Source organism: Mytilus galloprovincialis, chromosome 11 (genome assembly GCF_965363235.1).
Source record: "Mytilus galloprovincialis chromosome 11, xbMytGall1.hap1.1, whole genome shotgun sequence".
In the NCBI taxonomy this organism is placed as follows: Eukaryota; Metazoa; Mollusca; class Bivalvia; order Mytilida; family Mytilidae; genus Mytilus; species Mytilus galloprovincialis.
The window spans coordinates 42,606,998-42,630,285 of NC_134848.1; the positions used below are offsets into that span (position 1 = coordinate 42,606,998).

Consider the following 23,288-nt stretch of genomic DNA (forward strand, 5'->3'; position numbering starts at 1 on the left):
GAAATACAAGATGTACTTCTTATAAAACTCAATCAATTCAAATTTGATTAGTCTCTTAGGCACCATCTGCAAAATCGTCTTTTATGAAAGCTTGATTTTCTATCAATTATTCATATTGCACAAACATGGAATTACGCTATAGAATCTCCTTACTATTAAGGCATGTTAAAATGACATTCTTTCCAATAAGACTTGCCTTGCATTGAAGTACAAAATAATCATGTCTCTTGGGAGGTTAAATACGTTTTTCTTGTATACTAAATTACATTCAACAGATCTAATATAAGAGGCTCTCATTTGGAAGGATTTTGTGTTTATTTTAGAGGCTCAGATTTGAAGTTATTACATACATGTATACAAATACAATATATATACATTGTACATGTATATAAACTAGTAATTTTAATGAGTTATAATTTCATCAAAAATTGAACTTGAGCTGTAACTTGTCATGATAAAAACAATACACCAAATTTCAAATCAACATCTTTAAGCATAAAGAAAGTCCAGAAAACTGATTTGAAAACAGACTGACATACAGACAGAGTGTAAACCTAAAGTCCCCTTCGACTTGTCAGTAGGGGGTTGGGACTAATAACTATCATATCAATGCAATGCCTGATTCACATTTAAATATGCACACACAACTAGACCTTTAAACAGGAAGCAGCATGGTATGGTGCTATTTGAATAGATGTTATATATATACATATTTTAACATGTTCTTTAAAACTCATGCTACATTTGTACATGTACATAACTTATATATATAATTAAAATCAAGAAAATAATGCTTCACATACATTTTTTTTACATGTACTCAGAATTCTTACTAAGACAAGTCCATGAATTCTGGACTCTGGAAGATCTATCTGGCCCTTTTTTTTTTTTTAATGTACATGTACATCAGAATTGAAAAGCACATTTATATTAAAACATTTTTTAAACAAAAGTTTACCAATAACTAAAACTTGATATCATCCTTTCTCTATATACATGTATAGCTATTTTATCATGGTGACTACTCCTAAAATAATAAATTATGTAACACTTAAATTTCATGGTCTCACTGATAAAATTGCCATGGCCAATAATGAAGAGTCGCTGGACTTGCCTTCGAAATTTCTTGCAAACTTCCATTCCCATGATGCTGCTTTAAAACAGTGGGAGAAAATGTTCCCTGGTACATTTTTGTCGTGCATTACATAGTACATGTACTTCAATCTATTTTATGTTAGCAATGACTACTAGATTGATTGGTTGATTGTTAGGTTACTTAACCATGTTAACATACAGTGGCAAATATTTTAAGAGGACTGTAAAAGTTTTGGCATTAGTACATTTACATGTACATGTACAAATGTATAGCATAAAGAAATAAACTAGCCAGATGTGACACCACTGTTGAATGGGACAGGAACATATATGCATCTATTTTCATTTTCATTGTGGTTTACATGTATTGTCATGAGTAGGACCATTTGTCAGTTGGCTTACCTTATAATTATTTCAGCGAGATTTGAACCCTCTTCAAAAGGGCGTTGAGATCTACATGTAGATAATCAAGAGTGGGGTGATTATTTTAAAAGTGGAGTGAGTTGGTTAAAAAGTGGGACCATTTGCCAGTGGGGATTTGTCATGGATTCATCATTTTTCACAAGTGGGGCGATTTGGTGTAGGGCAATTTGTCCTGCTTCCACTTGGGCCTACAAGTACATAAGGGAGACAGGAAGATACCCAGGATGATATGGGGGTATCGAGATAATAACTTGGGCGACCCGATATTTTTTTATCTTTGAAGCCTTACATCCTGGGAAAGCATCAAAGCAAAGCAAAAATTAAAATAGCTTTCCAAGACGTTATAATTATTTGGACTAGGAAAAGGACATGTTACTGTACAATGTATTTATAAATCTGTATTTCCCACGCTTACAAAATGTACATGGACCTCTTTTTTGAAGAGATTTTAGCTGTCACATTTTATCAACTATTAAACATGTACACCTGGATGTCTACTAAAATAAAATGATTTGTTTGCCTTTTAAAGTAGCAATTTACGGTGATTTATAGCACTACCTTACCGTCATCAAGTTTGAAATTAGTTTTTCGAGACTTTCAAACTTCTTTTCCAAATTATAATTAACAGACAACTCCTTATAGTAACTATTATTTTCCATCTGGCAAGTTAAAAATTTTATAATTCTGTTAAATTCACATTTGTATGTCTTCTTTAAGAAATCTTAATATAAAATTTAAAACAAACCTTTGTAATATCTTTCTGAAGTTCGACAACACAATAACAAAAAGTTTAACCTAATCACACAGCGTATCCAAACTTGTAGAGCAAATCCTTTGCTTCTTTTGTAATAAAGTTATGAAATATGAATCTACTACACTATAATACTCCAATTTACGACTCTTAATGAACTAAAAACAGTTAAAATTCCAATGAGAAGCCTTTCTTTACCCGTACGCCATGTTGGTTTCTTTCACAATGCGAACGATTGGGTGAAAGGTGAAGTCTGCCATATAAGGAAGTCATTTGCATATACAGATGTCGCTTTTTCGCGCACTTGTTTAAAAACTCATAATATTAAAACATGAGGATTTGTATAGACTTCATTCATTCATTCATTCATATCTTTATTTCCTCTATTAAGAGATTCAATGAACAATCATATATGTAAACAGCTCAAATTACAAAAGTTTTCAAAACATGATAATAACACAATATAATATGACAATATGTACAATAACAAAATAAAGTTCTGTACTTATTTATATAACTGAAGAAAATTTTGACAAAAATTGCTCTCACTAACGACGGTTCATGCACTGGCACATTAACGAATCGTTGTTCTCCTTAATCTACTATATGCAGCGACACAGTGTGCAACGTGCACATGACAAAGATTATAAAAACTGTCGGTGTCTATATTGTTCGTTGTTATGTGCTTCCCCAACAGAATGCAATATAACTCTTCATCGTCGTATGAATAAAGTTCCACAAATAAATGCAATGGGAATTTTTCAATTATAAACTCCCACCACATATCTCTGATTAAATGAGTTCCGCTACAGCTACAACATGCATGTACATATACATCTAAAAACTGAGTGTTACATAGTTCGCATGTACCTCCAGTGGTATTTGGAATGTCGATTAGCAGTAATATATATAGTATACAAATCCTTGTAATATGCCCTTTATGGGTTCTTGATTAGATTAATAAAATTCTTATCTTAAAATTCATATCTTATCTATACTATTTTCTTTATATGCTTTAATTACTATACAAATCCTTGATTGGCTTGATTTTTTGAAGATTAGAGAAAAAAGGGTAATGTTTACAGAGGAACAGACTCTCATACATGTATGGCAAAACAGTTAATATGCAATCCTGTGATATTTATTTTTTTATTATTTAAAAAAATGCATAATAAGAGTTGATATGAGTTATAATTCTTCGATCTCTTTTTATCTCTGACGGAGACTAATACAATTATGATGTCTTGAATGATCACATGCTTGGATGGTCAAACAAGTTAATGAAAAGACAAAAAAAAAACCTTTTAAAGAAAAAAATATAGCAGAGAATTATGGGTGTAAAACTTGAGGAATAAATCTGGAAATATAAATGAGTTAAGTAAACATTTTTGCGATTTTTGAGAGAATAAAAAAAATGATAACATTTGTCAATGAAATTACGAGATTTTAAAAAGCTTCCAATCTCTTGTACATTTATTGTCTGGGCACTTCTTTTCTTTTGATGGTCCGATAGACACAGCCAGAAGTTTATAGAAAAGGCATATACAAATACCAGAACTCCAAGGCAAATTATAAAAATGTCCATAAAAACTGACAAAATCAAATATTATCAACCAACTTTCTGAAAACTATTACATTTTAGTCTTAGATACTTTACTTATTTAAAATTTGCTACATTGGCTTTCAACTTGTTCTCTCAGATCTGTTCTTTGAGGGTTTTTTTGTTGTTGTTTGTTTTACTTGCGTTGTTACGATTCGATAGTCAATACCTTTTTAACTGATTTTTTTTATGATGTATAGGCCCTGCAAATATATGCACGTTTAACCCCGCTACGTCAAGGCCTGTAATTTAGTGGTAACCGTTTTATCATGGTGTCTCCCCGAGCTAAGCAATCAATTAACCATATATACCAGTATATCTATATATCAGAGTTCCTGTACATTCGAATTATACATTGTATTCTTGTATACAGTATATTGTTTGATTAACCGAATTATTTCTGTATTTGTCATTAACCACTGGGATAGCTTTGCGATATTGGATCACTCTTTTTAGTCTTGACCATGCAGTGGACTAATAAAGTATACCTTTTATAAAATGCCGCAACTACCCATATAGTACATTATTCAATAGCAGTGTTATTGAAGTTTTCCACTTTTGAACCCATGATGCATTTTTGTTGATCAGATAGGTATGTAGACAACTCTTACTCCACTGTTGTCAAACATGGTTCAATTTCCTATATATAACCTTAGTAAAAGTGAACATATATATTCAGTAAATACCAATCATCCAAAAACATCTAAGCTTAGTTGACTGACGGACAAGCTTACATCAGTATCAACAAAGTCCACAAACGAGATAAGATATTATAGCGTTTTACGAAATATCTATACTACTGAAATAACGAGGTTCAATTTGTTAGCTTTATATATAGCATGACGTAAAAAGACGAATTAAAGAATTCAACTGTATATATAACTATATGGTTTAGGACATGGGTACATTAAATCTGTCTTAGACGATGTCGCGGATACCACAAAAAACATTGAAGCCATGTTGGCTGATGGACAAGCTTACATAAGTATCAACAAAGTGCAAAAGGATATCTATGTCCGCGTAATAAGGTTAGTAGATATAAGAAGGCGTGGTTTGAGTGCCAATGAGAATAAGACAGCTCTCCATCCAAGTCACAATTTATAAAAGTGAACCATTATATGTCAAAGTATACGGTCTTCAACACGGAGCCTTGGGTCACACCGAACAGCCCCAACAATGACTTAGTGTAAATAAAGGCAACAGTAGTATATACTGCTGTCCGAAATTCATAAATCGATTGAGAAAAAACCGAATCCGGGTTACAAACTAAAACTGAGGGAAACACATCAAATATAGGAGAACTACGGCACAACAGAAACACAACACTAAAATTTAACACACATAGAAACGAACTTTAATATAACAATGGCCATGCTTGTTCCTGACTTGGTACAGGACATTTTAAGAAAATGGTGGGTTGAACTTGGTTTTGTGGACAGCCAACCCATTAAAATTACAACATTATTACATGACAAGACTACAATAAATAAAAAATTAATCGGAGAACATATAGCACAGAGAAACACACGAATAATGTAGGAGGAGACCATTCAAACGGGAAAACCAACGGCCTAATCTATATAAAAAAATGAGAGAAACATGCATGTACGAACCACGTCAACAATATACAACTACTAAACATGGAATGTATTAGAGAGCAGCGAGAGCAGTTATCATTATAAATGATAATTTTACAATTTGGTTTTATTGAAAAGAATTAGTAATTTCAACACTGCATGCTGGTAGGAACATACGACACGTGAATGGAATTTTGAACTACTAACCTGCTTATTCTTTGTTTGTGTTTTTTTGTTGTTGTCAATAACCTACCACGCCGTCTAGTCTGTGGTTTTGTTAAATTATTTTTTTCTGCTTTGTATCGATTTGATGAGATAAGTCTTTTTAACTGGTTTGTATATAGTTTATTCTTCGTGATTTTGTACTGTTACACCACTGCCCTAAGGTTTAGAGAGGGTTGGCGTTTTCAAACAACAACTACCCATAAGATAAAGTACATCATTGAATAACAGTGTTTTCCAATTTTTAACCTATAGTGCATTTTGTCTGTATCGGATCGAGATGTAGACATGTCGTACATCAGTGTTGTCAAATAAGGTTCGATTTCCTATAACCTTAGTAAAAGTAAACAAATAAAGTAAATACTAATCATCAAAAACATCAGAGCTTAGTTGTCTGATGGACAAGCTTACATAAGTATCAACCTCTGTACAAGGAAGATAAGATATAATAGCTATTTCTGAAATATCTATACTACTATAAAATAACGAGGTCCAATTTGTTAGCCGGCATGACGTAAAACGATGAATCAAAGATTTCAACTTTTATATAATAGTATAGGACATAGCAGGAACATATATATTGACACACAGTTCCCAGGACATAGATGTACACGAAATCAGTCACAGACCATCGATGTCGCGGGTATCACCAAAAAAACATCGCGGCTGTATTAACTGATGGACAAGCTTACATATACAAGTACCAACCAAGTGCAAAAGGAAGATACGATATTATAGTAACTTATTTCCGAAATAAGCTTATTGAAGAAAAATATTTCCTAGAGTTTGATTGTATCAGTAAGATGAGATAGAAAGAGAGCAGTAATCACTGTAAATGTTAATTGATACAATTTAGCATTTTATTAAAAGAACAATTAATTTCAACACTGCATGCAAGTAAAGGAACATGCGACACGTGACATGGAATTTATGACTAACATGCTGCTTATTCTTTGTTTGTATTTTTTGTCAATAATATACCCAAGCCAGGTCTGTATTTTTGTTAGATGTTTTTTTCTGCTTTATATCGATTTGATGAGTTAAGCACTTAATTTTATTGAATTGTATAGTTTGTTCTTATGTTGATCACTGTGCCAGGCGCTTTTAAACATGTTTAAGGATGTACTGAGGTGAAACTTAAAAAATCAAGAAATTAAAATTGATACAGTTTAAAAGAGCACAAGTTAAGGAACAAAATAAGTTAACAATATTGATAGGTCGTGGACCTCCTTTTCTAGATATGTGAGTTTTTTTTAAAAAGTGGGAAAAGGCTGACTCGGTCTCTTACCTTACATATGCATTGGTATTATTTGGGTCTCAAATCGAAAGAACAAAAATTAAGAAATTGCTCAAATTTTGGGAAATGGCCTTTTATGAGCTATTGAGTCTTTTATACAAAGAAAAATGAGTGTTATGGGTCAAAATATTTAACCCTGTATTGATGGGAAAATACCAAGGAGTCCGCACATTTGACACCAATTTCCAAAACCTCACCCAAGTACATCCTTAACCTTGACGCATTCGATGTGCATGTCCAAAGTAAGGAGTCTGTAGTTCAGTAGTTGATGTTGGCTCTTGTCTGCCATATTTGGTTTTCGTAAAATGTTTTGTTTTTTTTTATAAATAAGACCGTTACTTTTCTCGTTTGAATTGTTTTATATTTTTTTTTTATGTCAGGGCCTTTCAAAAACGACTATTTGGTATATGTATTTTACTCATTGTTGAAGGCCGTACGATTGCTTATAATTGCTTACATCCACTTTATTAAACTGTGTTGAATAGTTGTCTCATTGGCAACACTATCAAACAAATGTCGAATTTCATATAAATGTGTAAACCCTCCAAAGAATATGTGTGTTTCTCACTTAGCAGTTACTGTTTCACTATATTGATTAGAATACTTGCAACCCCCTCTGGAAAACACAATACTAAATGCATCACCCATGCACGTATCTATGGATTAGAATACTTGCAAATCCCCCTTGAAAACACAATACACAATGCATCGCCCCATGCACGTATCTATGGATTAGAATACTTGCAAATCCCCCCTGGAAAACACAATACAGTTGCATCACCCAATGCACGTATCTTTATTGCATTCAAATTAAAGCTTAAAGACATCAAGTCTACTAAACATATAGTAAAGATGGTGTGTCTGATTGGTTATATTTCATTAAACAGTTAACGAGATGAATTGTTGACATAGCTAACGTATTATCAAGTAATACTGCGTGTCAAATGAGCCGAATATATTGATAACCTTTTACTCGAACGTGCTAATGCGCGTGCCGTTCTCTCATCATAGCTTTATCTCCAGGCTGATCGACTCCAGTAAGCAGAATAAAAATTAGTTTTGATTTCAATTTCAATCTCAGGATAGCGATAATGATGTGAATCATCGCTATATAAACCTGCTATGGGTATGCAGTTTTAGTTTATTTGATAATTACCGTTGTGAAATGATAATCAACCTATAGTGTTATGAATTTATCTCAACATTATATGAAAATCTGTACTCAAGAAATGTGTACTAAGGGAAGCAGGTGTCATATCCCAAGGGACACTCTAGCAAACTTTATCATAAGACGTGAATTGATTTGACACTAGCATTAACGATCATGATGTTTTAGGGGAAAGCAGGTTCTTTTTTATGAATATGCTCAAATTGTTTGAAAATCAGTTGCATTTAATGTGTTGTCTTTTTGTGTCATATTATTTTTGTCTTGATTAAGAGCTCTTAATATATATATCTCATAAGCGGATCGTCTGGGGGGTGGGGGTGGACTGTCCCCTCTTTTTTTGGGAAAAATTTGTATAATATATAGGGAATCATTGAAGCATGACTAGAGCGGGGCCCCTTAGGTCAGTCAGTGTCCCCTTCTCCACTTATACATAAAGTTGTGGTCACGCTATTGTTAATCTCCACTCGATTCTGTTATATTTCGATGGATTGGATAAATATTGTTCAAGCAAGCAGAATCGCATGTGGCAATGATGACTGAATATTTAGAGTATATCCCGCATAATATATAACGTTAGTCGGCTTAAAAAGGTCCCGACGTGAAAAATGTGAGACAATTCATACGAGAAACTAACTAACAAACGGCCTAATTTATAACAAAACAAAGAGAATCAAAAACGACAGACACGAATAAAAGACAACCATTGAACTGGTGGCCTATGCTCCAACAAGGGGCTAGAGGATTAAGCAAGTAAGCATTGAACTGGTGGCTCCTGACTTGGGACAGGCACATATAGAATGGTTTTATCCAACATTTTATTTCCTTTAAGTGGTCTCACCTGGTTTTTTTTTATAGCATTAGGCGTTTGCTTTTTAAAACATTTTTTGTTTAAATGTACTGACTTTTTAAGTAAACTGTTGAGTGACAATCAAACACGTTTCGTAATGTTAAAACGTTTTTGTTAGTAGCTCGGTGCACGTGGATGACTAGTTTAAAGATATATTTTTATACCAACATATAGATAAAAGATATATTTTAAACATATATATCAAAAGTTTTGACTTTCAATAGCATAGTGTTACCGAGATAAACTGCAAATGTGCCATGTATACGTTCCTGTCATAATTTATCTATACGTAAAGAGCAACAACTCTTGCTTTTCTATACCTGTGAAAACATGAAAATGTAGGAAATGTTCAGGCAACTAGTAGAACAACATGCTACTTTTAAAAGAGGAGATGGTAGGTCATGTTTTAAGTAAGTGGTATTATTCGGACAAGAGTCTTGAGTTTTACTATATGTGTGCATGGTATTGTAATTTGCGTGTGAAGGAGTATGCATTGCACGTTAGGCTAAGATGTAGTAGAGAATTGATCAAAAGTAGCAGTTTCGTAAATGAAAATAAACGACCGACTTAAGACTGACGTCAGAGAAATGGGTTAATACTACTCGGAGAAAAAAAGGAGAACAATTCAAGGGAGTGCAGAATATACAGACTGTAATAACTTCAAATCAATCGAAAATGAAATACTGTAAGTCTAGTTTTAAACGTGGGTATAATAATAGGGTTCTGATGAGGTTTTTAATTTACATATTCCAGAATAAATGATCGAACGTGCAGAGTAAAGGATAAAACAAGTAAAGAATAGAGAATTAATATTAAGAACAGAGAATATAAATGTAAAAATGTAAAAATAAATAATGAAAAATAATGTAAGACCTACATCGAGGTCCTCTAATATATAGGTTGATTTTTAATGTCTATCGAACAAAGACTTATGCGATAAATTTGTAGTCGATTTCGATGTAATTGTAAACAAAAATCAATATTAAAATCACAATGGCTTGAAGTTGCATCGTCCATCAAAACGAGAAAAAAACGTAAGTGCTTAGCTGGTAAATCAAACAGAAACCCGCGCATATATCGACATTTGTTTTGGATAGATGGAAAAACTTGGTTCTGGAACTGATAAGACTAATTGTTACATTACTTATACCAAATATTTGTCTTACTATAAAATCCTTACTTATAAATTTCACATAATGATATAGTGCCGTTTGTTCAAGTTGCAGCTTGAAAGCAGAATTAATTAAATCCGAAAAACTGGTGATTTTTTTCTCGGAACTATTTTAAGTATGAAGCAACTGAAATGTAGTAAAACATTTGATTCTATATTTTATCAGCATTTAAAAAAAAATCAAATAGTCATTATTGTGGAAACTAGGTGAACATACGTCTGGCTTTGGTAAGATGACTTTAATGTTAAGATGATGATAATGAATGATGGATGAGGCTCCCGCAGGGTCAAAAACGACATGCGATCTCCGGGCTTTTTAGAGGCAACTTCCGACCTGAGGGCCTTCTAAAAACGACCTGCGACCTGTAAAATTTGCAAAAAACGACCTCCGACTTCACCCACGCTAAAAACGACCTTGCCAATTTGGGCGCGATGTTTTCCTTTGTGGTCCTTTGTCGCCATTTCGGTTATCTGACAGATCGGCAAAACGGCGCGCGGTTTACTGGTTCTCTGTCTCAGCCTATTTCTTCCGAGTTGTTCCTCAGAGAATTTTGTCGGAAAACTACGTTCTTCCCCAGGCGCGGATCCAGGGGGGGGGGGGGGGGGGGGGGTTCCGGGGGTTGGAACCCCCCCTTTTTTTGGACGATCAATGCATTTGAATGGGGACATCTAATTGGAACCCCCCCCCCCCCCTTTGTCCTGGGTTAGGAACCCCCCTTTTTAAAATGGTTGGATCCGCCCCTGTTCCCACCAGTAGAACTAGATCGGGAAGAACAATGGGCTGGCGTCATGACCGATTCTAATATGACGTGTTTCTTTCGCTTTATGAATAAATTAACCCATGCTCTAAATTCAATAAAATTTGTTTGCACATGCGTATATTGACTACTGCAGAATAATGAAATCGGCATGCATTTAATATATTTCATTAACTCAAAACACTCCCAAACTTCTAAATGGTGCACATGATGTTACTAATTCATTTATTATGGCTGGCATGTGTTGCAAATCCCATTGCCAGTCGATTGCTTGTATATAAACAATCAAAGAGCTGAAAGCTCTGAGGAAAAATGACGCCACTGCCTCTAATATTTGGATATTTTTTATGCAAGTCTTGATTTTCATATACCGTAATAAGTTTAACATTGCAACATGTCTCGTAAGCATATATTGATATTCGTATACATGTATGTGTGTGTGAAGTGAAGATGACAAATGACTGGTGTATATTTTTAATACAAATGAACAGGTCTAGAGTCAAGACTCCCTGAATGATCTACAGTATCCAATGACTACTGGCTGGTTTTTTTTTACAAATAAATAGGTCAAGACTACCTGAATGATCTACAGTATCCAATGACTATACTGGCAAGTTTTTTTGTACAAATAAATAGGTCAAGAATACTGGAATTATCTACAATATCCTATGATTACTAGCTGTTTTTTGTACTAATAAATATGTCAAGACTCAGTGGCGGATCCAAGGGGGGGGGGGTCCGGGGGTGCGCACCCCCCCCTTTATTTTTGCCGATCAATGCATTTGTATCGGGACATGTTTTGCACACCCTGCACCCCCCCTTTGCCCTGGGTTAGCACCCCCCTTTCGAAAATTCCTGCATCCGCCCCTAAGACTATTAAATGATCTACAATATCCAATGACTACTGGCTGTTCTTTTGTACATACTAAATAAAGACTACACAATGTACCTGAATGATCTAAAGTATTATAAGTAAATAAATGTGTAATTTTTTTCTTGCAATTACATTTTTCTAAATCAAGAATACAGACTACTAAAGTATCCTTTCAAACCAAATAATTATGAAGAGCCTGTTGTAACAAGCTCTTATACCCCACTAGTCCTATAACATATGACTTCGCATTCTTATTCAATTTTTAACGTTTTCATACTGATATTTTCATTTTTTTTAAATTTTTAAATGCGAAGTGTGGCACATTGATAGTAAAATAAAATTATCATAACAGTAAATAGAAATAGTAAATAATGCTCGTGAGGTTACATGTTATAGGACTGACTACTCTCATACTTATTAAATAAGTTACTAGTGACATAGTTATTTCTGTTACTTGAAGCAAATTCTATTTCTGTAGATTTACACAATAGCATAATATTGTTATACTTGTTTTATTTCACCTTGAAGATTAGACACATAGGGATACTCCTTTTATTTTTTATTTCATGTCAGTCAGGTCCCTTTATATGAAACTTGAAACCACTTCTCTGCCATATATATATATTGATATTATATAACAACTCTGCCAATGACTCATATAATTTGATATTCATTCTTTAACCATATATCATAGTAAGCTAGTTTTTTTTTAATTTTACACTAATCCACAATCTTTCATGTCAAATTTCTGTCTCCATTTAAGTTCATGCCATTGAACCATCATGGTATTAAACACAAGTCCAAGTAATTATGCTGTTATAGTGGGTCACCATATATTCAACTTGGGTGGCATTCCAGTTATTGAAATTTGTGTCAGATTGGATAATGAACTAGACCTGAAGGAATTGATCTCATAATTCAATATGGAGCCATAGTATGTGACCCGGAAGCAGGACAACAAATAGCCCCACGTTTTCACCAACTCGCCCCACTATTAAAAAAATTGCCCCAAACGGGTTTACCAACTCGCCTCATTTTAAAAAAAAATAGCCTCACTTGTGAAAAGTGAAAATCCCGTTAATTTTTCCCTGGTAAACTCGCCCCACTAATTGAAAAAAGGTAAAATCTACTTCAATATATGATTTTCAGGTCTTCCAACTAGCCCCATTCAGAGACATATATGTGTATATATATGTCTCTGCCCCACTTAAATGAAAACTAATTTACACAGAATACCAAAAAAAAAACCGAAATTTATTAAACCATTATTTTTTTTAAAGTTGAATGATGTTTATTATTAACATTCTTAAAATATAATTGCAAATACATTTTCGCATCATTCATTGAAGAATAACTTTATACTTGTAAGCTTTATAGTTGTATAACAATTGAAAATAAACCTGTTAATTGTATCACAATCATACAATTGAAGGATTTCAATTAACAGCAATTTGATGTTAAAGCACTTCACCAAGGTGTTCATAGGTATTGAAGAGGGGCAGGGACATAGATATAGATTTTTTATAAAGTTGGGCGAGTTTGTGAAAAAGTGGTGCGATTTGTCATAGGTTCATGTGACCCTACCCGGTAACAAAAATAAACATGTCAAGCGGCAAAATTTATCACCAGAGATTAAAGTAAAGAGAGGATGGATAAGTTTCCAAAATGCTTGCCAAACTGGAACTACAACAAGATCTCCAGACAAGGACGAACAAGGCGTTGAAGCCAAAGTCAGTATTTATGTAAAAAGTAGTTATGGGGCTGATTCACGCTATTGAACCAGACGAATTTCTCTAAAAAGCATGTCCAAAGAAAACCATAACTGCCGAGAAATTCAAAGAATACCACGCAAGAATTATTGTGAAAAAGCAAGTAAAGAAATTATAACTCTAATTGTGAGTGTATTGACATTCCACCAAGTTGAAGTAAAACTCCGTACAATTATCAATATTCAAACTTTGTAAGACAATAATCACGTCGAATCAGCTAGACGACACTTTTGTGCACGCATCAAACGTAGAGAGCTTCAAATCTGTTCTCCCGCCCGCCAATAAATCGGCGGCGCTCTCACAAACCGTTGTATTAAAGCCAGCATCGATATCGACAATTTATTCACATGTCATACAGATACAGTCTGTGACAGACTCTACTGTTGTATTGTAAACAAAAAATGAGTCGGATTTCCGGTACACCGATCTGTCGTATAACCAGTAGAAAGTGAACCAACACGGACACATTATATGTTCTTATAAAAAAGCAATTGTTTGTAAAACGAAAAGACTATCAAGTTTTCCCCGATTAATTATATATCTTTAATGTTTTAACAATGTTTAAATTTTACTTCACATAATCAATAAAGGTATACAAATAGATTTATGAGTACCTTAACAACATTGGTTGGTAACACTTCGATCTTTTTGGTAATAAGAAGGACCGGAGGTATGTAAACTGGTTCCCGGTTGATTACTACACAAAAATGATAATGGCCACAGACCACAATTAATTCCTCTATTAGTTCTTTATAACTTTTTGCCACATTAAAAAAAATGTACCTAATCTTTTTGTCAAATTTTTTGTGTGTGTAATGTATAGTACTAGTCCAAAAACATATCCAAAATTCAGAAAGATTGCTCTGATGTAACTTACAAATTTAGCCAATACACATCCATACCCCTATGGACAAGTCAAGAGATGTTCCGAAAACTGTAAATATTACCTTTTTGCACTTGACCTAATCACTCTTTCCATATTAAAATCAGTTAAAATACCTTCAACAAAAAGTTATTTCACCTCTCTTCTTTCATTTCCACCCCAGAAAAACTAACAAATGAATGAAAAAGGCAAAGAAAAAAAATAAAGAAAAAATACACTTTAATTAAAGGGAACTATATTCGTGAACAACGAAAAGTAGGGTCATTAATTGTGGTCTTGGGCCTATTAGACCCTTAAACTTCAATATAATACCCCAAAAAATGGCACGCATTAAGCTTATTCTATATCGAACTAGCATACCAAATATCAAATCAATCCGACAAGAAATATTGCAGTTCTGATAGTTTTAATAACACTACCCTCATGTTGATAATTCTAGGTATTTTCTGGCATGAAACTTTTAAAACATGTAACTACTAGGAAAAGTAAAAGTTTAATAACTTTCTTGTTAAACATGATATCTTAAAAAAGTAAACTGTATATAGTAGCTAAATGGTTACATTTCTAGATTCTGAAAGAAAATTTATCAAAAATTCAGTTTTTTGAATAAAAATTTTTTTTTTTCTTAAATACTTCTAAATTTAGTTAATATACCAAGACTGAACATGAATTAAATTCCATTAAAAATATTTATAAAGAGAATTTACTTTCAAAACTTATCTTAAAAAATTGCTTATCTTATCTGTAATAAGTAAAATATAACATAAACACTCATTAGACAAATTTCACAGGTACTTGGCCTGTTTACCTGAGGTACCAATATTCACATGTAACCTCAGGTCACATTACATGTAAAGAAAATTTCAAACTAGTGTAATTTCTTTATTACTTGAAATATCAGACTGAAATAAACTTTTTAGTGAAGCTTTCCTTGTTGTTTATTTTTATCCATAAAGAATTTTAATTTTATAAAAGATTTCAGTAAGGAAAATTTTTATTTAAAAGATATATAAGATATATGACATTTTGACAACAAAAGTTATTTAAAAAAATTAATAAAAAAAATCCAAATGCTTCTTGTTAAATTGATTACTCAAATATTGTTCAGTAACATATTTTCAAAGATTTTGATCAAACAATCTTAATCTGGACCCCTGATAATAGAATAATTGGCTCAACTGGATACTGCTAAGAAAACACTGTTAATTCAGAGTTGCCTCTGAAGGTGGTCTCTGGAACACCACACCACAGATTGCATCAAAGGAAAAATGTACATCAAAGCAGATGTGGTACACCACTTGATTATAAATATAAGGATGTCCAAAGTTTATGTCATTAGTCCAAGTTGCGATATTACTGATACAGTTTAACTCTTCAAAATGTTCACTAAAGGTTATACCCCATATTCCAAAGGCAGGAAAAGGTCAAAGAAAGACAACTCTTCCAGAAATCCTAGTTGGTTCCAAGCTGGCACAAAGGTTAAAAGTGAAGGCCTGACGTCAAAACAGATGCCGGATTCAGCTGGTGCATGTACTTCCTATGTGCGGCAAACTTTACAATCTCCAGACTGCAAAGAGGCAACTGGTCACATCTGTACTCTTCGACCACAAGCTACTGCTGACCTGGAAAGAGAAGAAAGTAAAATATTACATTCTGGCATGAGGTATATAGACAGTCAACTAACAATTAGCTTGATCAACACTAATATTTATAAGCACCAAGTGGACTCACCATCCTGTCCTCAGTTTATTTCTGACTATCATGAACAGAAAAAGTGGGGAACTTGCTGGCAGTATACCTTGAAATGCATAAATTGTGGTTTTATTGGAGACAGAATGAAGATGTACAAGGAAATAGATAATGGCAAACCAGGACCCAACCCAGGACAACCAAATGTAGCCCTAGCATCCGCTTTGCAGGACTGCCCAATTGGAAATACAACAGTGCAGCAACTACTTGCAGGAATGGACACACCCCCACCATGTAGAAGCAGTATGCAACGCACATCCAGCAAAGTAGCAGCTGAAATGGTCAAGCTGAACAAAACAGACATGGCACAGAAACTGGAACTAGTAAAAGAAGAGAACAGGAGGCGAGGAGTCCCAGAAAATGAAATTAACATAACTGTGGATGCACGATACAACAGCAACACAATAGTTAGTAAAAAGAAGCCTGGTCAGAATGCGACTCAAGTTTTTGCACTGGGAATAGAAACAATTACAGATAGAAAGTTTATTGTAGCTGCTGTTGTACAGAATAAGATGTGTTGGAGAGGGGCTTGGCTTAGAGGGAAAGGCTTTCCAATAGAATGTCCTGGTCATGAAGACTGTACAGCACATTTATACAGAGCTGCTGCCCTGTCAGAGTTCGAGCTGGGAAAAGAGATTGGAAACCAGATAGGACTCCAGAAATGTCTGGTACGGTATGTGACCACAGATGGAGATGGACGTTCAGCTAAAGGTATTGAAGAAGCCCTTACAGCTGTGGAACCAATGTGGAAAGTAGAAAGACTGGCAGACCATGTACATTTGGGACAGTCTCAATTCAGGGCCTCTTTGCGAGCTCAATACAGCCCGGGAATGTTCCATGGTAAAACCAAAGAGGAAAATAAACAACTTAAGACAGTGTTTAGCAAAGATCTAAAGTGCAGATGCTCCATGATATTAAACAAGCTGATGGAGAAATATGACAAAAACATAACTGAAATAAGCAAAGACTTACCAAAAGTGCTCGATGCTACCCTCCGCTGCTATGGTGGTGATTGCACCCAGTGTCATGAATATTCCATTGTCTGTAAAGGTGATGATGCACTCAACTGGTGGAGTCGTTCACAGTACTTGTCTACATACCAGATCACTGCCCTGCAAATGGATAAAACAGATAAATTTTTACTTCAAGAAATCCTGAAAATGAAATTAACTACAGCAGCTCTTGAAAGCATGAAACTTTATGACAATACAAACAAGAATGAAGGAGTTCATAGAGCACTGAGTGTTAATTTGCCCAAGAATGTTATTTACTCCAAAAATATGGAAGGAAGACTTGCTTCAGGAGTACATAGAAACAACAATATGCCGGGAACCTCGACACAAGTTAAATGTACAAATCTAGGAGTAGAACTTTCAGAACGAAGTAAACGTTACCTCAAGAAAATGGACACTGACTTTCAATATAACCAAGATTACGTACTTAGACCAGAAGTTCAAAAAAGGAGATTACAGCAAAATGCAGAAAGGCTTGCAGAGCACAAGACATGGAGAGAAATGAACAAAAAGCATGACTACTACTGCAAAGGTCAACTAGATCCACAGCCTGCCTTACAGTTCCAAGACCATGACAGCTACTGCAAACCAAAGTTACCTACACCTGCTGCAGACTGAGATACCAGAGCCACCAGCAAACAGAATCATAAAAGGTCCTTTTTAGGGCCACCCAAATATCAAAAAAAGAATCTGAGGTTGTTGTACAGTAGTTTCAAAATTTCTTTTCCTTTTTTTTTTCTCTCCCATTTTGATAAAAAGAAAATATAAATTTTGGCCCACCCCAGAAAAAAAAGAAGTAAAATAAAAATAAAGAAGTACCCGATAATCAATTTACCCAAATTATTATTGTCCATTTTCAACTCCACTCTGCATGGAGGGAGGGGATCTGGGTGGCCCAAGCAGGAACTGGTTGAAACGCATGACTGTCGGCTGTTGTTGAAACCATGAGGTTCCAACGACAGATGTTCGACAGTTATGCATTTCGAATTGTGGCACAGGTGCGAAACATCATCAGTTTTATCAATAATAATATTCTGATGATGCACCATGTAGGCAAGCCTGTGCACATGCATTTGTCTCCAACCCCTGGCATCTGGAAATTTACAATTAATAACTCCATATTTGCCATTAGGTGTACATAAACCTGTCCAAATTTGACATTGCCCATTATAGCCAGGTGCAGAGCTTTCTGTTAATTTCTGACTATATTTCAGATAAAATGCATCCATTTTGGAGATGTGATGTTTTGTAAGACAATAGAGTAGTAATATAATATAAAATATAAATAGGGTCCAACATTATTGCCAGAAAGGGCTGAAACTGGGGTCAAAGGGCTATTATTGCATCAAAATGGCCAAAATTGCCTTAAATTGCATAATGTAACCAGTTTAGGGATTGATATGAAATAAAAATACAATAAACCAATAATATTTATCATATGCAGTGACTTTCTGCCAAAAAAGTTGGCCCTTTCTTCATTTTCAAGATTTTGGGTATCTGCCTCTTAGGCCACAGACCACAATTAATTCCTCTATTAGTTCTTTATAACTTTTTGTCTCATTAAAAAAAATGTACCTAATCTTTTTGTCAAATTTTTTGTGTGTGTAATGTATAGTACTAGTCCAAAAACATATCCAAAATTCAGAAAGATTGCTCTGATGTAACTTACAAATTTAGCCAATACACATCCATACCCCTATGGACAAGTCAAGAGATGTTCCGAAAACTGTAAATATTACCTTTTTGCACTTGACCTAATCACTCTTTCCATATTAAAATCAGTTAAAATACCTTCAACAAAAAGTTATTTCACCTCTCTTCTTTCATTTCCACCCCAGAAAAACTAACAAATGAATGAAAAAGGCAAAGAAAAAAAATAAAGAAAAAATACACTTTAATTAAAGGGAACTATATTCGTGAACAACGAAAAGTAGGGTCATTAATTGTGGTCTTGGGCCTAATACAGCAGATTCCAGTTTGTATGTAAAATAGTAAATACGAAACCAAGCGCGGTAGACGGAGAAATGTAATAGAAAGTAAATACGAACCAAGCGCGGTAGGTAGAGAAATGTAATGGAAGTCCAGGTCAATAGTATCGGAACAAAACGCTGAAGCGTCATTTTCCAAAAAAGGGAGGTTCGTGGAAGAGCCTACTCAAACGCCCTACGCTTCTACAAATCGGACATAGAAATAACCTTACGTGTTCTAATCAGAATCGAAATAATTGATGCAGTTATACTTTATTGTAGTTATCACATGGGTAGTCATTATATTCGTGTTATTTTAGCCCTCACTATTAGTCCAGCGGATATCAGAATAATTGATCACTTTATGGTAAAAGCATGAAACTTGGCATAGTGAAATTGGCGGCCATTATGGAATATTTTTTTATTGCTCCATATCTAAAAATATTTTATAAGCATCATAACTAACACTGTGCAAAGTTTCATGCTTTTAACACAAAGTAATCAATTGTCCCAAAATATTGGACTTAGCTGCTGGACTATATCGCTCGGGCTAATATAATCAAGAATATAAGGCCTACTACCCTTGTTAACACTACAATAAAGTATAGCTTGCATCAATCATTTCTTAATTAGTATGGTAGATCTGATAAAATAAAATGCCCAAAGCACATGTCTGTTATTAAACATAAACTGCTGACTGTTGGTCCCACCAGCCATGGTGAGGACAGCCATACTGTTTTGTTCGGCCATTTGTCACACTTTTGTCTTTTTTATTTTACTTCACCATCTGTCTGACCGTCCCATGATGGTATCCAGATGAAAACTTGAGAACGGATCAAATATTTATTTCGTTTGTTCCCAATTGTTTAGCACTATAAAGTACAAGTTATTATAAATTCGAGTTTCATCTTAAATAAACATGCAGTTTTGAAATAATCAATTTTGAACTATTTGTGACCCTTTTTGTATCTATAGTCGGTTAGAAGTCTTCGGTTCTTTGTAGAGCCTGATAAGCTATCCAATTGTCAAGTTATGATCATTTTTGGACCATTTTTGTTTCTTAAAAAAGATTTAAGTTGGTCTAGGTTATTGCTCCAAATACACTATTGGCATTGGTCATCGCTAGCGTCTCTGTGAGTGACCCAAAGAGACAAATGTATATAAGTAAGTTTGATGATCAGTTTTATGTTTAATATCCCGACAACATTGTTACGGTAAATATAGTTTTTCGGTCTGTTCGTCCATCCGTTCGTTCGTCAGTTACACTTTGGTTTACCTTTGTGTTTAAGATGATTTCTTAAAAAGATTCAAGTCGAATCGTGTTTAAATTTTGAACCGTACTCTTTATTTAGAATGAAATTCAAAACAGTGTAGCTGTGGCAATTGATTGACACATTAAAATCATCCATTGACTGGGACAATTTAGGTGAACGTTTGTATGTAACGACCAATGCTCACTATGTACTTTTTAAAGACACTTAAACTATGGGGTCAACAAAGGTTCTCAACACCTAAATAAAGTGATTCGAAAAATTAATCAGAAATAACACGATATTTTGATTTATATCAATTATATAAATCAAAACACAAAGGTTATTCCTGATTAATTTTTCGAATTATTTTATAATTAAAGGCGTCAAGAAACCTTTGGTGACCCCACAATTTAAATGTCTATCGTAGGTATGTCGTGAACAGTGGTCGTTACAGACAAACGTTCACGTAAATTGTCCCAGTCAATGGATGATTTTAATGTGTCAATCAATGGCCACAGCTACACTGTATTGAATTTCATTCTATCATGCTATGGACTAACAACTTTGTAAAAATGGGGAGTGCCATCGAAAACGGAAATAAGCGCCGAGTTGGACACCCGTATCTTCAAGACATTTTCTTGTTGCCAGCAGCCTAGCTATATAGATCGTGTTCAAAGTATCTTAGTAGGTAAATCCAGCTCTACATCCCCGGTAATTTTATAAGAGTACCGGAGAGTTGCTCAATATGAATATAAAGGGTCAAAAGTACATACCAGCATATTACAGACCAATATCTCTGACATGTATTTGCTGCAAGATCATCGAACACATTATTATGAAACATGCTGAGGCAAACAACATCCTTTATCCACAACAACATGGATTTCGAAGTAAACGATCCTGCGAGACTCAACTCTTAGAATGCATTAATGACCTGACAAAGAACCTTGAATTGGGAAAACAGTCTGGCGTACTGATAATAGATTTCTCAAAAGCATTCGACAAGGTATCCCGTAGCCTACTTCTACATAAACTCAATCACTATTGAATCAGGGGAAAGACCCAACAATACATTTTGAAAAAAAAGTCTTATTTGAAAGACACAGCAACTTATAATATGATGACATGTGCCATAGATTCTTATATTGATTACAACTAGATGTCTAAGTGATGATTTCAGCTCAGAATGAAGCCTATCCATTGAACCGTTTTGATACAGATGTGTTTTGAAAAAGAGTTGTGTCGCAACAAAAAAAAAATATTACATACTCAGCAGGGATCTCCATGGCCTGTTTAACAATGGCACCCCGCCATCGTTCAAATGTCTTGCGCCATCGTCAAATGACCCGCGCCATCGTTAAATTGTCTTCCGCCATCGTTCAAAACTTCATCGTTTTTTTGTAGTCCAACGCCATTTTTTTTATCAATTATAATCAAATGCATGTAATTGCATAACCCTAAAGGCTTTTTATGTTATAATCCAATTCCTATGATAGGAATAGAATGATTTTTGCTCATAGTGACTGATTTGCATCTAAACATGTTTTATAACTGTCTATGTTACTTGTAGAAGTTATAATAAATTCTTAATTGTAAACACAAAGCAGGACTTTGATCCAAGAGATATAGTTTGTCCCAAGCAAAAATTCTTGAAAGACAAATTTTTATATAATTTTAGAATTTAGGAAGCTGATTCTCATAAACTGTGCATTTTTATGAGAAATAACCATATTTCTAAGGTTTCAAACGTTTTATAATCATAATGGTTTCATGTAATACTTATTAAATTATTATAACTGTAATAACAAACAATTAATTTTGTTGAACTCCTTACATGAATTTACCACAACAAAAAGTTTTGTACATATTTAATATTTTTAGAAAGTTTCGAAAATTTTGAGTTCATCTTGCGGATGTAACCTTTAAATAAATGAAAGTTGGGAAAATAGGTGATGAAACTAAACTTACTAAATTTACTTGAGGATAAAATCAGACAGACTAAGGAATCAAAACACACTATCAAAGTCAACATCGACTATAACTTTGATGAGCAAAAAATTGAGAAAAACTGTTGAAAGAAGATCCACCTCAAGGACACACTAGACAAATATAACCAAAGACAGAACAAGAAATGTTAAATTTAATTACAAAGAATTAAACCTGAAAACAAAAAACATAGATATAAAAATGGAGAAAAAAACCCAAGAAGGAATGGCAACAGAAGAGAAAAATAAATTTGCACAAGCCCCCCCCCCCCCCCCCCCCCCAAAAAAAAAGGCTACATAACAACTTAGACTTAGAACTAAAGAACTCTTTGAAAATGCTATTTTTTTTCAACAGTTTTCAGACCTAGAAGGGGTTCCTCAACTTTGTTTATACTTCAACATGTTTAAGACTCATCAATTTCTTGTACACATCTGCCATCAGTTCTAATTAACTCTGACAACCACCTTAGTGTAGCTGTGGATATGATGTGCTCAAGTGTTTGAGCACAAGATTGTGGATGGTCAGACAGATAATGTCTTTTTCGTTGACTTCTCTTTCTGATTTCTCTGGTACTGAAAGTGTATCTGTACTTTTGCTACTGGACAATTTTCTGCAGGTTTGCAACTTCTTTAGCTTGTGTCAATTTTCTTTTTTTTGTGTTACCACTTTCTCTGTTTTGTTTATTTTTTTCTCATATTGTTAATTCTGGTCAAAGTCTTTTGAACTAAGTGTCACATTGTTCTTTGTTCTTTCTTTGTTTATATTTGTCTAGATTGTCCTTCAGATAAAGATCTTATTTCATTGTTTTTCTCAATTGTCTACCCCTCAAAGTTGAAGTTGTTTTTGAATTTGTATACTCTTATTTTGTCTGATTTTACGCTAAAG

General features: G+C 34.1%; 1 protein-coding gene and 1 long non-coding RNA gene across 10 annotated transcripts in view; both read right to left on the bottom strand.

Annotated features, from left to right (window-relative positions):
* Positions 1-2,489, bottom strand: part of LOC143052197 (neogenin-like) — an 86,629-nt gene extending 84,140 nt beyond the window's left edge. For 5 of the 9 annotated variants that reach the window (XM_076225166.1, XM_076225165.1, XM_076225167.1 and 2 more), the window contains exon 1: positions 2,264-2,488. The gene's annotated coding sequence lies outside the window, so the exon portion shown is untranslated. Of the gene's footprint in view, positions 1-2,263 lie in introns of all 9 variants that reach the window. The other 4 variants (XM_076225172.1, XM_076225169.1, XM_076225171.1 and 1 more) reach the window with 1 other exon arrangement.
* Positions 2,490-15,411: 12,922 nt separating this feature from the next.
* Positions 15,412-19,140, bottom strand: LOC143052201 (uncharacterized). The gene is made up of 3 exons (XR_012971030.1): positions 18,033-19,140; positions 17,157-17,296; positions 15,412-16,057 (listed from the first exon to the last, which is right to left on the bottom strand). It is a non-coding gene; the product is annotated as an uncharacterized LOC143052201 (long non-coding RNA).
* Between the last annotated feature and the right edge of the window lie 4,148 nt (positions 19,141-23,288).